The following is an 11,731-nucleotide window of genomic DNA, read 5'->3' as shown; positions in this document are numbered from 1 at the left end:
ACAGAGAGGCTGGAATCGGAACTCAACTTGAGTCTCTGAGTCCCAAATCTACTCTCAGTGGTAACAACAGTTGAGTCTCAGGATCCAGGCCTTGGAGAGTGAGTGCCCCCTGGTACTCTGTGCAGTGCTGTGTTGCTTGCATTCCAGCAGGGGGAGGAGAAACAGCTCCTGTGCCCACCAAGGGTTAATGGTGGTAGAGCTAAGTAGTTCCAGATGGGCCAGCGGATGGCTGGGCTGGCCGGAAACGGCAGCCCCCAGCATCTCCCGGGGATTGGCCACCACCACTCCTCCCCTCTAGGCTGTGTCCTTGGCCCCCAGCTGTCCCCTGCCCCAGGGTCTACCAGTCTCATTTCCCTAGGTCATACCCAAGGTCGTTGTGCTGAGAAACTGAGGCTCAGATAGGCTAGGGACCCATCTAGCGACTGTGAAATGCCAGGGCCTGGTATTCTCACTTCTTTTGGAACTGTGGAGTGGACACTCCTCCTTGCTTCTTACATGCTATCCTGATCACTGCAATTGATCTGCGGGTTCACAGCCATGTGAAATTCTGGGGACTCAGTTTCCCACCGCACATACTTCTGTGCTTTGGGGCTCAAACCCAGAGAGTTGCCTTTGTACAAGAAGTCCTGTGTAGGCTTGACCCAGTGACCCCATGACCTTTGGCGTCATCCAAGTCCTCTATGACCCCTGGGTCAGGCACTCCACCTAAAGATTCATTACCTCACATGGCCTGGACCAGTCTGAGTCCCCTCCTCTGTACAGTCCCGCCCAGTACTTTGCTAAGCAATTGCTAAGGCAAGAAAAATAATGGCATCTCAGACGCACCTTGGTGGGATTGGAGAGGAGGAGGGGGTGTGGCACAGAGACACAGATGATAGGGTGTAAAGAGGGCAGAACCTAGCTGTTCCTGATCTGGGATACGCCTGCTCCAAACCCTGAAACCCAGCTCTCCTCAGAAGTGTGAGCAGATGGTTTCACTGGAGTCTAACAGTCCTTTTGAAAGGACTCCCAGTGGGTCTTTGAGAGCTAAGCACCAATGACAGGGGTGGGAGGGGATCTAGGGAGGTGAAAGTGGAAGAGAACCAGCCAGGGCTTCTGTGGAGAGGGGCAGGGGCGGACAGGAACACAACAGTCGTACCTAGCTCTGCAGCTAAGCTGGGTAAGCTAGGAGGAAGACAGGCAGTGCACCCGTCTCGGCTAGTGTGGTTCCAGACACCCTGGCTCCACCTTTGCTGCTGTTGCCTGAGCTCAGGAAGCTCAGTGAACTTGTACCTCAGTTTCCCTGCTATAAAACAGGGCAAAGAATCCCTTCCTGCTTCCTTGGGAGCTTTTAGATGCTAAAGGGGGTATACCTAAGCATATGCGGCAACGTGCAGGGTAACCTCTCGAGCAGTCACAGTCTCTCTCTCTCTCTCTCTCTCTCTCTCTCTCTCTCTCTCTGCCACTTACCTCTGGGCCTTTGTTTCTTCTAGAAAACAAAGTAAAACAACAAGATCAGTATTATCCTTTTGTTTTTGTTTTTGTTTTTTTTGTTTTGTTTTGTTTTGTTTTTGTTTTTGTTTTTTGTTTTTGTTTTTTGAGACAGGGTTTCTCTGTGTAACCCTGGCTGTCCTGGAACTCACTCTGTAGACCAGGCTGGCCTCAAACTCAGAAATCTGCCTGCTTCTGTCTCCCAAGTGCTGGGATTAAAGGCGTGCGCCACCACTGCCCAGCGACAACTGGTATTATCCTTATGGGGAGAGTTTCAGGAACCACAGGCCAGAGGCTTGATACCAGACTCAGCCATTGCTGCCTGGACAGGACAGTCAGAAATAAGACAATGAAGAGAGTGTCTATAGCTCAGTGCAGCCACACTGGGAAGAGACGGGAACTGTTGTCCTGCGTCCTGTCTGTGGTATTAACAAGAGTTGGAGGGGACACATCTAGAGCAGGGACCAAGAAGAAAGGGTGACTCCCATCATCCTGTGGTCTGGCTCATTGTGATCATGGCTCTGGTTCTGTGAGGTCCTGCTGGCTCCTGGGAAGGTACCATGGCTTGAAGGGGAACTCGGTTCCCATCATCCTTAGGTTCCCAGGAAGATCTGCCTGTAAGACTTGCTGTTCCTAGAATTTAAGAATATATTGTTTTTACAAAGGCTCTCCCTGTGTAGCTAAGAGCCATCTTCTGGTGTGCCTATCTGGGATCACGGGCAGGTTCCACCATTCTCAGCTTCTTAGTGTTTTATTTTCTTTTATTTTAGCTTGCAGTGAGCATTTACACAGATACCCCTTTGATCTGCACTCATCTGTGTGCAGAGATGAACAGGAATCAGACCCAAAGTTTAAGGTAGCTGTGGGCCCAGGTGAAGAGTCTGGACTCAGCAGTAGCAGTGTCTAAGGCTCAACGACCAAGTGCTGTCAGCCCTGGCTCTTTCTCTAGTGCGTTATCAGCCACTCCTTCCCTGGGGACCTGCTTATCTGGGGATGTCTCTCCGACTCAGGTGGTTTCTTACAACAGAGTTCCAGCACACAGTGCAGTTCCTCACATGGGGCAGATGCCCAGAGAATGAATGCTATATGTTCACTACACAAAATTATCAGAGCGTCCTTTATAGATGGGGAAACTGAGGCACAGAGGACACACACACTCCCACCCCAGGTGCCATGGTCAAGGGAGGCTCCATTTGACAGGCATCAGGCAAATGGGACAGGCCGGCCACTCTAATAAAAGTGACTCAGTGGCTGGCGTGGGCAGCGGAATTTCTAAACATCCTGAACGAGCCGGTGAAGGGAGGGAGCAGAAGGAAAGGAGAAAGAAAAACAAGAAACTTGGGGGAAAGAGAGAGAGAGAGAGAGAAGAAAAAAAAAAACCCTGAAATTGAAAACAGACACACGCGGCGTCCACCCTCCCTGCTCCACCTCCCCGCCCCCTCCCCCGCCTTCCCCAAGCTTGGCCAATCAGAATCGTCCCTTCAGCCTTTCCCCCAAAGTGTGTGGTGGTGGTGGTGGGGCGCGCGTAAAGCCCACAGTGGTGTGAGCTCTGGGGCTGTCTGTGGCCACAGTTCCGGCTACCCTATCTGGGACCTAGGGTTGCTCTGGGAGTAACTTTGACAGAGAGGAGAGCAGAAAGGAAGGAGTCCAAAGCCAGAGCCGGCCCAGACCAGTCGTCAGTCTCCTGCCTGCCAGCTAGACCTAGGGCGGCCCCTCAGGCTGCTCCGCTCCTCCCAGAGGATGCTTTGGGAGTGAGAAGGGGCGGGGCTGCTCCTCACCCCAGAGCACCCTCTCCAGTCCCCTGATTCTCCCAGGGCTTTCTGCAACCAGGCCAGCCCTTCTACTGCTGTCCATTTTGTGTCTAGCAAAATAACAGAAGACAGCGAGGAGGACTTCCTGGAGGAGGTGACAGCACACATCAGAAGCCATCTGTAGCGGGGTAAGTCCAGGGAGGAGAAACCCCATCCCGTGTTTTGTTCCACGTTCCTAGACTGTGCCTCTTTGTGCAGGAAAAAAAAATAAGAAAGAAAGGGAAAGAAAAAAGGAAAAAATTATAACAAATTCAGACGGGAGGAGGCAGGGATTCCCTTTAGCAGTGTTGTCCCTCCATCCACTTTGGGTGGCTATTGCTCCCTTAATCCTGCTGCCTACACAGTCTCTTCAGACACCCCAGAACTTTCTGGGCGCCAATTGAACAGGACCTGCAAGGCACAGCAAAGTCTGTGAGGGGATGGGGAGAGGTAGCAGGGGCGAGGGAGGAGTATCCAGAGGTATCCAACAGCTTTGCAGAAGCCAGGACCTTAGGATCCTAACTTAAGTCCCTGTCCCTTGGACCAAGTCTTGTGCCTAAGCCTAAGTCTGGCCACAGGCCAGTCAACTGCCAGGCCAACTTTGGAGATTTTAAATAGATTTGCAAATTTTCCAGATTCCTAAGACGTCCTTCCAAACCCCTAGCCACTGAGAAAATTCTGGGTCTCAGAGTTCTGGATGGAGGGAAGTTTACAAATCCGCCCAGTGGTCATGTGTCTGGGGTGGGGTCTAGTTCCGGGCTGTCAGATCTGGGGCTCCTCTGTGAAGAGGGACTGTAGCTGGTTTCCTTCTGTCACAGTTTCCCTATTTGTTCTCCGCTTTGGTGCTCAGCTCTGTCTCCACTCTATCCTAAAACCTGGACCTACCCTGGTGGCACTTCCTCTTGCCCAGATCTCTGTTTCTTCCCGGTGTCTATAGACTGGGAAGCCCCACCTCCTCACTACAGAAGGACAGAACCCAGCTCTCCGAAGGTCCCCTGTGATGCTCACCTGCTTCTAGGGGCAGGGATGATTTCTCCCTCTATGTTGATGTGACAGACACCTATCTGGAGCCACAGCCCAGTAGCAGGGCTGAGGTGACTCTAAATTCCCTCTACCCCACCACCCCAGACAGACCTGGGCCCTTGCTTCCAGCCTGGTTTCTTGCTTCCAGATGGTTAGATTCCAGCACTTATGAAAGGAATTTACACCACCCTGCCTGGAGGCATCTGCCCTCCCCTCCATCCCCCTCGGAATGCTCTTCCCATCACTGCCCCTCTCCTGGGCCCTCCAACCCTATCTCTTCCAGGCAGCCCTCCCTGGTTCCTCCCGTCTTTGGGTGCCTGGGGTACCTTTCCCCACTGCACCCTACCACTTGGCCTCTCTGCCGCTGTGTGGACCCCACTTTTGATGCTTTGTACCCGCCCCTCCACTGCTTCCCGCTATTCCATGCCCAGCCCTGGGTTAGCAATGAGAATGTGGTGTCCAGGAGGAAGGATTCACTGAAGCCTCCAACAGATCTTTCTAAGGTGGTCAGTCCTCCCCTATCTCCAGGAAGAGGGCAGTCACGGTGTCACTGTCACAGTGGAGCCTGTTGCACGCCCACTTTGTATTCCTTACAGCGAGGCTTCGGAGCTGTTTTTTTGTTAGCCCCGTATACAGACAAGGAAACGAAGGCTCCTGGCTCTCACTGCAGAGCTAGTGTTCAGACTAGGGGGGCAAGTAAACCCAAGGGCTGTGCCCCTCTGTCCTCCCACTGCAGCATCAGGCCGATCTCCCTCCTCCTCCTCTTCCTCCTCCTCCTGCAGAGCTTCTTCCTGGCTTCCATCATCCCCAGCAGAAAGTGTAGCATCAGGCCTAGATGCTTCAAGACCCCCATGTCTGGTTCTGTGCAAGGAGGGAGGCTTTCTGGCAGGCACTTCAGACAACCGCATGGAAGCACGGTGTTATCAGCAGCCCTCTTTCCTCTGTGGGAAAAAAGCTGGACTTGTAATTGCGAGCAGATGTTGGGAGGCAGGGGAAAGCCCAGGGGATTCAAAGTCAGAAGCCCCGTTCTTACATAAGCACCCTGTGGCTAGCCTGGCATCTCTGGGCTGGGCCATACGTAGAGGTTGTGAGCGCGCTGATCAACACCAGGTATTAACTGTTTAGAGACAGGGGCTCTCTATGAAGTCCTGACTCTGACTGTACTGGCGCTCACCATTATAGATCAGATTGGCCTCAGACTCACAAAAATCTGCCTGTCTCTCCCTCCTGAGTGCTGGGACCATGCTTGGTCAGGTGTTAATTTCTGATTTTACTGTTGGCTGAGTGTGTTGCCTCTCTGTGAACAGTGTGACAGTTTGTGGGCTTACCAAGACACAAGATGTTAGCCTGATTACTGCAAGCTGTGGCCACAGCTGAGAACAGCCTCTCCACTTCCTGTACATTAGCATCCAGATAGGAAAATGATCTATAGCCCTAAAAACCTTTTGACTGTGGAAGGGGCCTAGACACTTGGTACCCGTATACAGTCTGGGTTTGAGACTAGTTGCCTTTGGGCTCTGATAGGGAACCTGGCTCCGGACCAGCTGCCCTCACACTAGAACAGGGAATCTGGTTTTTGTTCTAGATTGGGCCGCTTGCTGTGGTGGAGAGGAAAGAAAGAGAAACCACCAGATATTCCAGAAAGATGGTTCTGGATCCTGGGCAGTGGGTCCTTGAAATGGGACTTTTTTTCCATACTTAGCTCACCTTGGAAGCGGTTAGGTAGGAGAAACAAGTCATTGCTCCCCAGGGTCCCCTGTTGGCACCTCAGCTATCGTGAGCAGAGCCAACTTGGAGCAGTTGGTATGTATGTTTTCACCTTGTTTGTGTCTTGAAGAAACCTTGAAGTTCTCTCATTGCTCCTTAGTGCTTGGCATTCAGAAAGCTCATACACATTTGCCAGGCTAACTAAATCTTTCAATCTTAAGGAGTAGATACAAATCCTCCCCAGTTTACAGATGAGGAAGTGCCTGAGGAGGCTTAAGCAGTTTCTCAGAGTCCCACAGATAGATAGATAGTCCCCACATCGGGTCTGGGCTTAGCATTTGGGTGTTTCTGGCTTCAGAGTCTCATAAGGAGAGACTGGGTGGGGTCCGGGACCCAGTATAAACTCCAAGGGCTTGCCTCATCTGTCCACAGCATTCCAGAGAGGGGCTCAAATCCCAGAATGCCATGTGACTGTGGGCCTCAGTCAGTCCTCTCTCAGTCGAACAAAGAGGTTGACCCCGATGGTCACTGAGCTCCCTGCCACCACAGAACAATTCCAGGATTCCAAACCTTGCCAGCCCAGATTGGCAGCGGCACAAGCCCCGCTGTGTACTCAGGGATCATGCATATTTAACTTTACAATGAAAGGGTTTTTTTTTTTTTTCTTCTCCTTACCCTTTCTCTACACATTGCAGAAAGAGGTCTGGATCAATGGCTGCTAATGGAAAACCTTAACCTGCAATAAGGAGGAGAACTTTCTAGCCTGGAGAGGCTCCTTTAATGTACGCTGTTTCCCGTCCCAGGGCGTGTTCCTGCTGTCTGCGTGCCTATTTCCCTGAGAGCAAGGAGGCCTGGGAAGGAGGCTGCGAGGGCTGTATAAGAATGACCTGTAGCTCCTTTCCAGGGCTGAGCTTTGATTTGAAGAGGAAGCAGGCGTTTGGTCCAAAACAAAAAGGGGCACACACAGGAGCCGAGGCAATGGACACCCCCCCCCCCCAGGGAGCCACCCCTATGGGAGCAATATAGAATCCACACACTTGCCACTTATTGCACAGAAACCCTCCAGGTATCCTCACACTTGCCACTTATTGCACAGAAACCCTCCAGGTATCCTCCCAGGGGTCTGAGACTCAGAAAACAGCTTCCTGGCCACCCAGACCTGGCCCCAAGGCTCTTCTTCACCCAAGCATTTTCTTAGGGGCACAGATAACACTTAGCCTGATGCAAGCAGCTGGAAATCAAAGTCTGTCTGTGTACAGCTTTAATCACATTAATACCCTCACTCCTTCGGCCTCCGAGTGTGCCCGTTTGATGTCTTGATGTTGGCACTTTCATCTGCGGGATGTTCCAGCTTCTCCATTCTGTGATGGACAGCACTGTCCCCGGGGAAGGTCAGAGGCTCAAGAATTGTCCGAATATCAGAGATGAAAAGGTTTTTGGGGCTCATTTGGTTTGATTTCCCTATGGTCTGAGGGGGAACCCAAGGTCATAAATAAAAGAAAGGACGTATCAAGCCAGGCAGATCGCTGGTGAGGGGAGCAGGCATGTGTCTATACTACCACCCAAAAGACAGAGAGAGGCCCCTGCTCCACGTGGTGTCTAGGGACCAGCCTTCATGCCTCTCTGGGCAATAAGGCTACAGGACAGATTTTTACAGAAGAGGAACAAAACTAACCCCCACCTCTACCCCTACCCCAAACCTCTCCTCTCTCCAGGGTTTCAGCTATTGCAGGTTGGCTTTGAGCTGCCTTTGTAGGCAAGGATGACCTTGAACTTTCTGATCCTCCTGCCTCTGCCTCCTAAGGGCTAGGCTGATAAGCATGCCCCCCCCCACGCCCAGTTTTTGCAGTGCTGGGCACCAAACTTCCTTGCAGAGCAAACACTTGTATGACTCAGGCACAACCCAAAAAGCCTGCTTGAAGGATGGGACCCCCCCCTGGTGTGGTTTTCCGGACCCTAGAACTCCCAGACCCATCCCTTCTCGGTGCTGACCATAGGTTTCTCTTCTGTGAAGAAAGGAAAGATAAAAGACAGCAGTCCACCAGTTCTGCTTCTAGCACTGAGAGCCCTTTCCCTGCATCATGGTGGCAGACTCCTCCTTTTCTAGACAGGGTCTTATGTATCTCAGACTTACCTTGAACTTGATGCATAGCTGAAATTAACCTTGAACTTCTGGCCTTCCTTCCTCCACCTCCTGTGTGGAGGAGGGGTAGGCTGGGGATGACCTGGAGTTGCTCACCTGCTAGGCTAACACTCTCCCAGCTGTCCTGCATCCCCTAATCCTCCCAGTTGGCTTTGCGAGGCTCTTGGTCACATTTTTTGTTGGGGACCTTATTACCTTTCTTTTCTGGCAAGTGGGTTCCCAAGAGCTGTAGTCCCACCAGCTCCTCCTCTTCTCCTGAGGCTGAGTTTAAAAGGTACAGAGGCAGCAGGGAAGTTCAGACAGACCACACCAGAGGGTGGCCAGCCTGGTCTACAGAGAAGTTCCAGAACAGCCAGAACTACGTAGAGAAACCTTGTCAGAGGAGGAGGAGGAAGAGGAGGAGGAGAAGATGGAGAAGAACAAGAACAACAAGAAAGAAGAAGAAGAAGAAGAAGAAGAAGAAGAAGAAGAAGAAGAAGAAGAAGAAGAAGAAGAAGAAGAAGAGCAAGAACAAGAAGAACAAGAAGAACAAGAACAAGAACAAGAACAAGAACAAGAACAAGAACAAGAACAAGAAGAAGAAGAAGAAGAAGAAGAACAAGAACAACAAGAAGAAGAACAAGAACAAGAAGAAGAAGAAGAAGAAGAACAAGAACAACAAGAAGAAGAACAAGAAGAACAAGAAGAAGAAGAAGAAGAAGAAGAAGAAGAAGAAGAACAAGAACAAGAAGAAGAAGAACAAGAGCAAGAAGAAGAAGAACAAGAACAAGAAGAAGAAGAACAAGAAGAAGAAGAACAAGAACAAGAACAAGAACAAGAACAAGACAGGATGAAGAAGACAAAACAAAACAGTCCCCCTTCTCACTTTATACCTGCCCACAAAGCATATACCTGCTTCTGCTGGGAGCTTCTGGCTGGGTTTGGGTGACCTCCTTCTGGAAACTGGACTCTGACTCTGTCCTATGCCAACTCATAATCTCCCATGAAATACCTGCTCATGCTACTCCCCTAAGTCCCCCACCCCACTCATGCTTGCCGTTACAGCACTCTCAGCATCAGTAGCTAGCCATTTGCCATCACTGTTAAACCCCTGAAAAAACAATTCATTGATATATCCAAGGCAAAGCCCAAATCCTCACCCAGTGTCTTAAGCCTTTCCCAAAGGCTTGCCGCACTTCGCTGCCTGTCACCTCTCACTCGGCTGATAAACTGCACCTCTAGTCTGACAGACCTGCTGCTGCCCTTCACCCCAGATGCTTCCCTCCTTCCCAAAGGTCACTCACACAGAATGCCCGCCCTGGAGTCATCTGTCATAGAACCCAACTAAACCCCAGAGGCCGAGTCTCACAGGACCATTGCGGTTACCATGTACTGATCAGGGGAGTCAGCCATGGGCTCTTCATTCTCATGAACGGTCATAGCAACAACAGAAGGCTCTGATGCCACTCTTTGGGAATCACAGAGACAAGCTAACCTCAGAGCTGCCACAGAGCAGCCAGGTAGGAGAACTGAGATGTGGTGTGGACGAAGTGGTTTGATGATGGAAAAGCTCCCCCAGCCTGCCTGAGCTCCTGCGCCATTTCCCTGCCCTGGGTGGCATCGGGGACAGCCCACTGGCTTCAGGATACCATAAGTCTGTCTCTTAGCTGAGGACAAGGCCTGAGGAAGACGAGAGCTCAGTCTGCATAGCCACTCCATCCTGTGCTGTGTAAGCATCAATGGAGCACCGACTATAGGCTCAGTCCTATATTGGGAATTTGGAGAGATCCCAAATAACCATGAGGTTTGTTCTGTAATTTGTGGGAAATCAAACTGAGGGCTAGAGAAGGCTTAGCCTCGGACTGGGAGATATCTATCAGATTTATGTGGGTAGCTGATGACACGTCTCACTGAGCCTCGGGGTAGCACAGGGGAGTGGAGCTGTTGCAATCTCATACTATCAGTAGCTCCAGTTTCCCAAGTAGCCCTAGCAACTCCCACTTCCCAAGTAGCCCTTGTCTGGACCTTCCTAAGCTATCTTCTGTATCACCTACTTCTTTTCCCTGACCAAACTAGTCAACCAGGTCTCAGCTATGCACTTGAGACTGGCTGAGTGAGTGACTTCTCCTGTGGGCAGAGAGGGATGAAGAAGGTGGCCTCTGACTTCATATGGAGGTGCTAGGCCCTCCTCCAAATAGCTGCTTGCGTGAACTTCATCCATAGCCCCAGTGTCGCAGTGTGAAGGCCTGGTTTATAGTCCGTTTTAAGGCCTGGAGAAGGAGATGTGAAGAAGGCAAGGTCAGAGAGGAACTGGAGGGTGAAGCAGGAAGGGAGAGGAAAGAGATGCTGAGAACATACGGGAGAGGGGAAGGAAACGTGGATGCTTTCCTTCCTGATCCACTGCCCAGGAGGGCTCTGAGGGGAATCTCAATGCTCTATAATTGGCACGAATCAGGGTTTCTCCCTAGCCGGCAGCTCCTGACTGATCTGTGGGCTATGAGCTGATGGGGGAAGGCAGCGTGCTGGTCTTCCAGGCTTGGGATTCGAGGCCTGCCTGCCTGCCCCCTGCCCACTTGGCTCTGAGAACACATTCTCCATGAGGCCCCCCAGCCCACGGCCGATCCCGATGGTAGCGGCCAGGGAAACAGAAGGTTTGCTTGTTTGTGCCTGCTGCGCTCCTCCCAGCCCCAGCCTGGGACCCTCTCAGGGGCTCCTTTGGCTGCCAGGGCCTGGTGCTCTCAGTTGCCATGGCACCAGCCCTAGATGAAGCTCTGGGGGGGGGGGCAGGGAGGCCAGCTGAGGGAGGTGGAGGCTAGAACTCTGTCGCTTCTCAGGCTCTGGCCCTCTGTGGGTATTTTAGGGGTGCTGGACCCAAAGAGGCAGGCCTGAGGCAGAGCTGGCAACACGCTGAGCAGACTGCCTGGATATTCTATCTCAAGTGATGAGACTACTCTGCAAAAATTTCCTTTTAATTTTACTTATTTATTTATTTATTTGATAGAACCTTACTATACAAGTTCTTGGCTGGCCTAGAACTTCCAATGTTGAAGCTGGCCTTGAACTCCTGGAGATCTTTCTGCCTCTGCCTCCTGAGTGCTGGGATTAAAGGCGTGTACCAGTCACCATGGGTCCTTCTCTTAATGTCCTACTGATGCTCAGATTCTATGGTGAAGTCTCAAAGGGACTCTGACTTCTGTCTCACTTTGCCTTTCAAATTGTTGCATGACCAGGAGGCCCAGGTCCCCTGTGCACTGCCCTCAGTGAGGGCAGAGGGAGGGCCCTGACCTTCGAGAATCCTTCTGTCAATGAGAGTTTCAGCTAAGAGCAGTTTCTTGTGGACAGAATTGCTCCTAGTTGCAAGAGGGGATGTCTTGCTCAGTGGTTAAGAAAACAGGCGTTGGACCCAAACAAGCCTGGGTTTATATATTACCCCAACTCTTTTGAGTATTGGTTATGTGACCTTAGGCACATCACCAAAACTCCTTGAGACTTAATGTTCTCCTCTTTGAAATGGGTATCATGAGCCCTCCCCCCCCATACAACTGTTGTGTGGCTAAAATGAAATCTGTGGATCACTTCATTAAACAGAATGTCTGGCTCGGAACTAGTTGGGGGCTTT

General features: G+C 51.3%; 1 protein-coding gene across 2 annotated transcripts in view; it reads left to right on the top strand.

The window, feature by feature from the left end:
- Positions 1-2,995: 2,995 nt before the first annotated feature.
- The window catches only part of Pdgfrb (platelet derived growth factor receptor beta), a 39,026-nt gene continuing 30,290 nt past the window's right edge, over positions 2,996-11,731 (top strand). For both annotated transcript variants that reach the window (XM_052155435.1, XM_052155434.1), the window contains exon 1: positions 2,996-3,409. The gene's annotated coding sequence lies outside the window, so the exon portion shown is untranslated. The remainder of the gene's footprint in view (positions 3,410-11,731) is intronic.

The sequence above is a fragment of the Apodemus sylvaticus genome, chromosome 13, assembly GCF_947179515.1.
Source record: "Apodemus sylvaticus chromosome 13, mApoSyl1.1, whole genome shotgun sequence".
NCBI classification, from domain to species: Eukaryota; Metazoa; Chordata; class Mammalia; order Rodentia; family Muridae; genus Apodemus; species Apodemus sylvaticus.
This window is presented reverse-complemented; position numbering and strand designations above follow the sequence as displayed.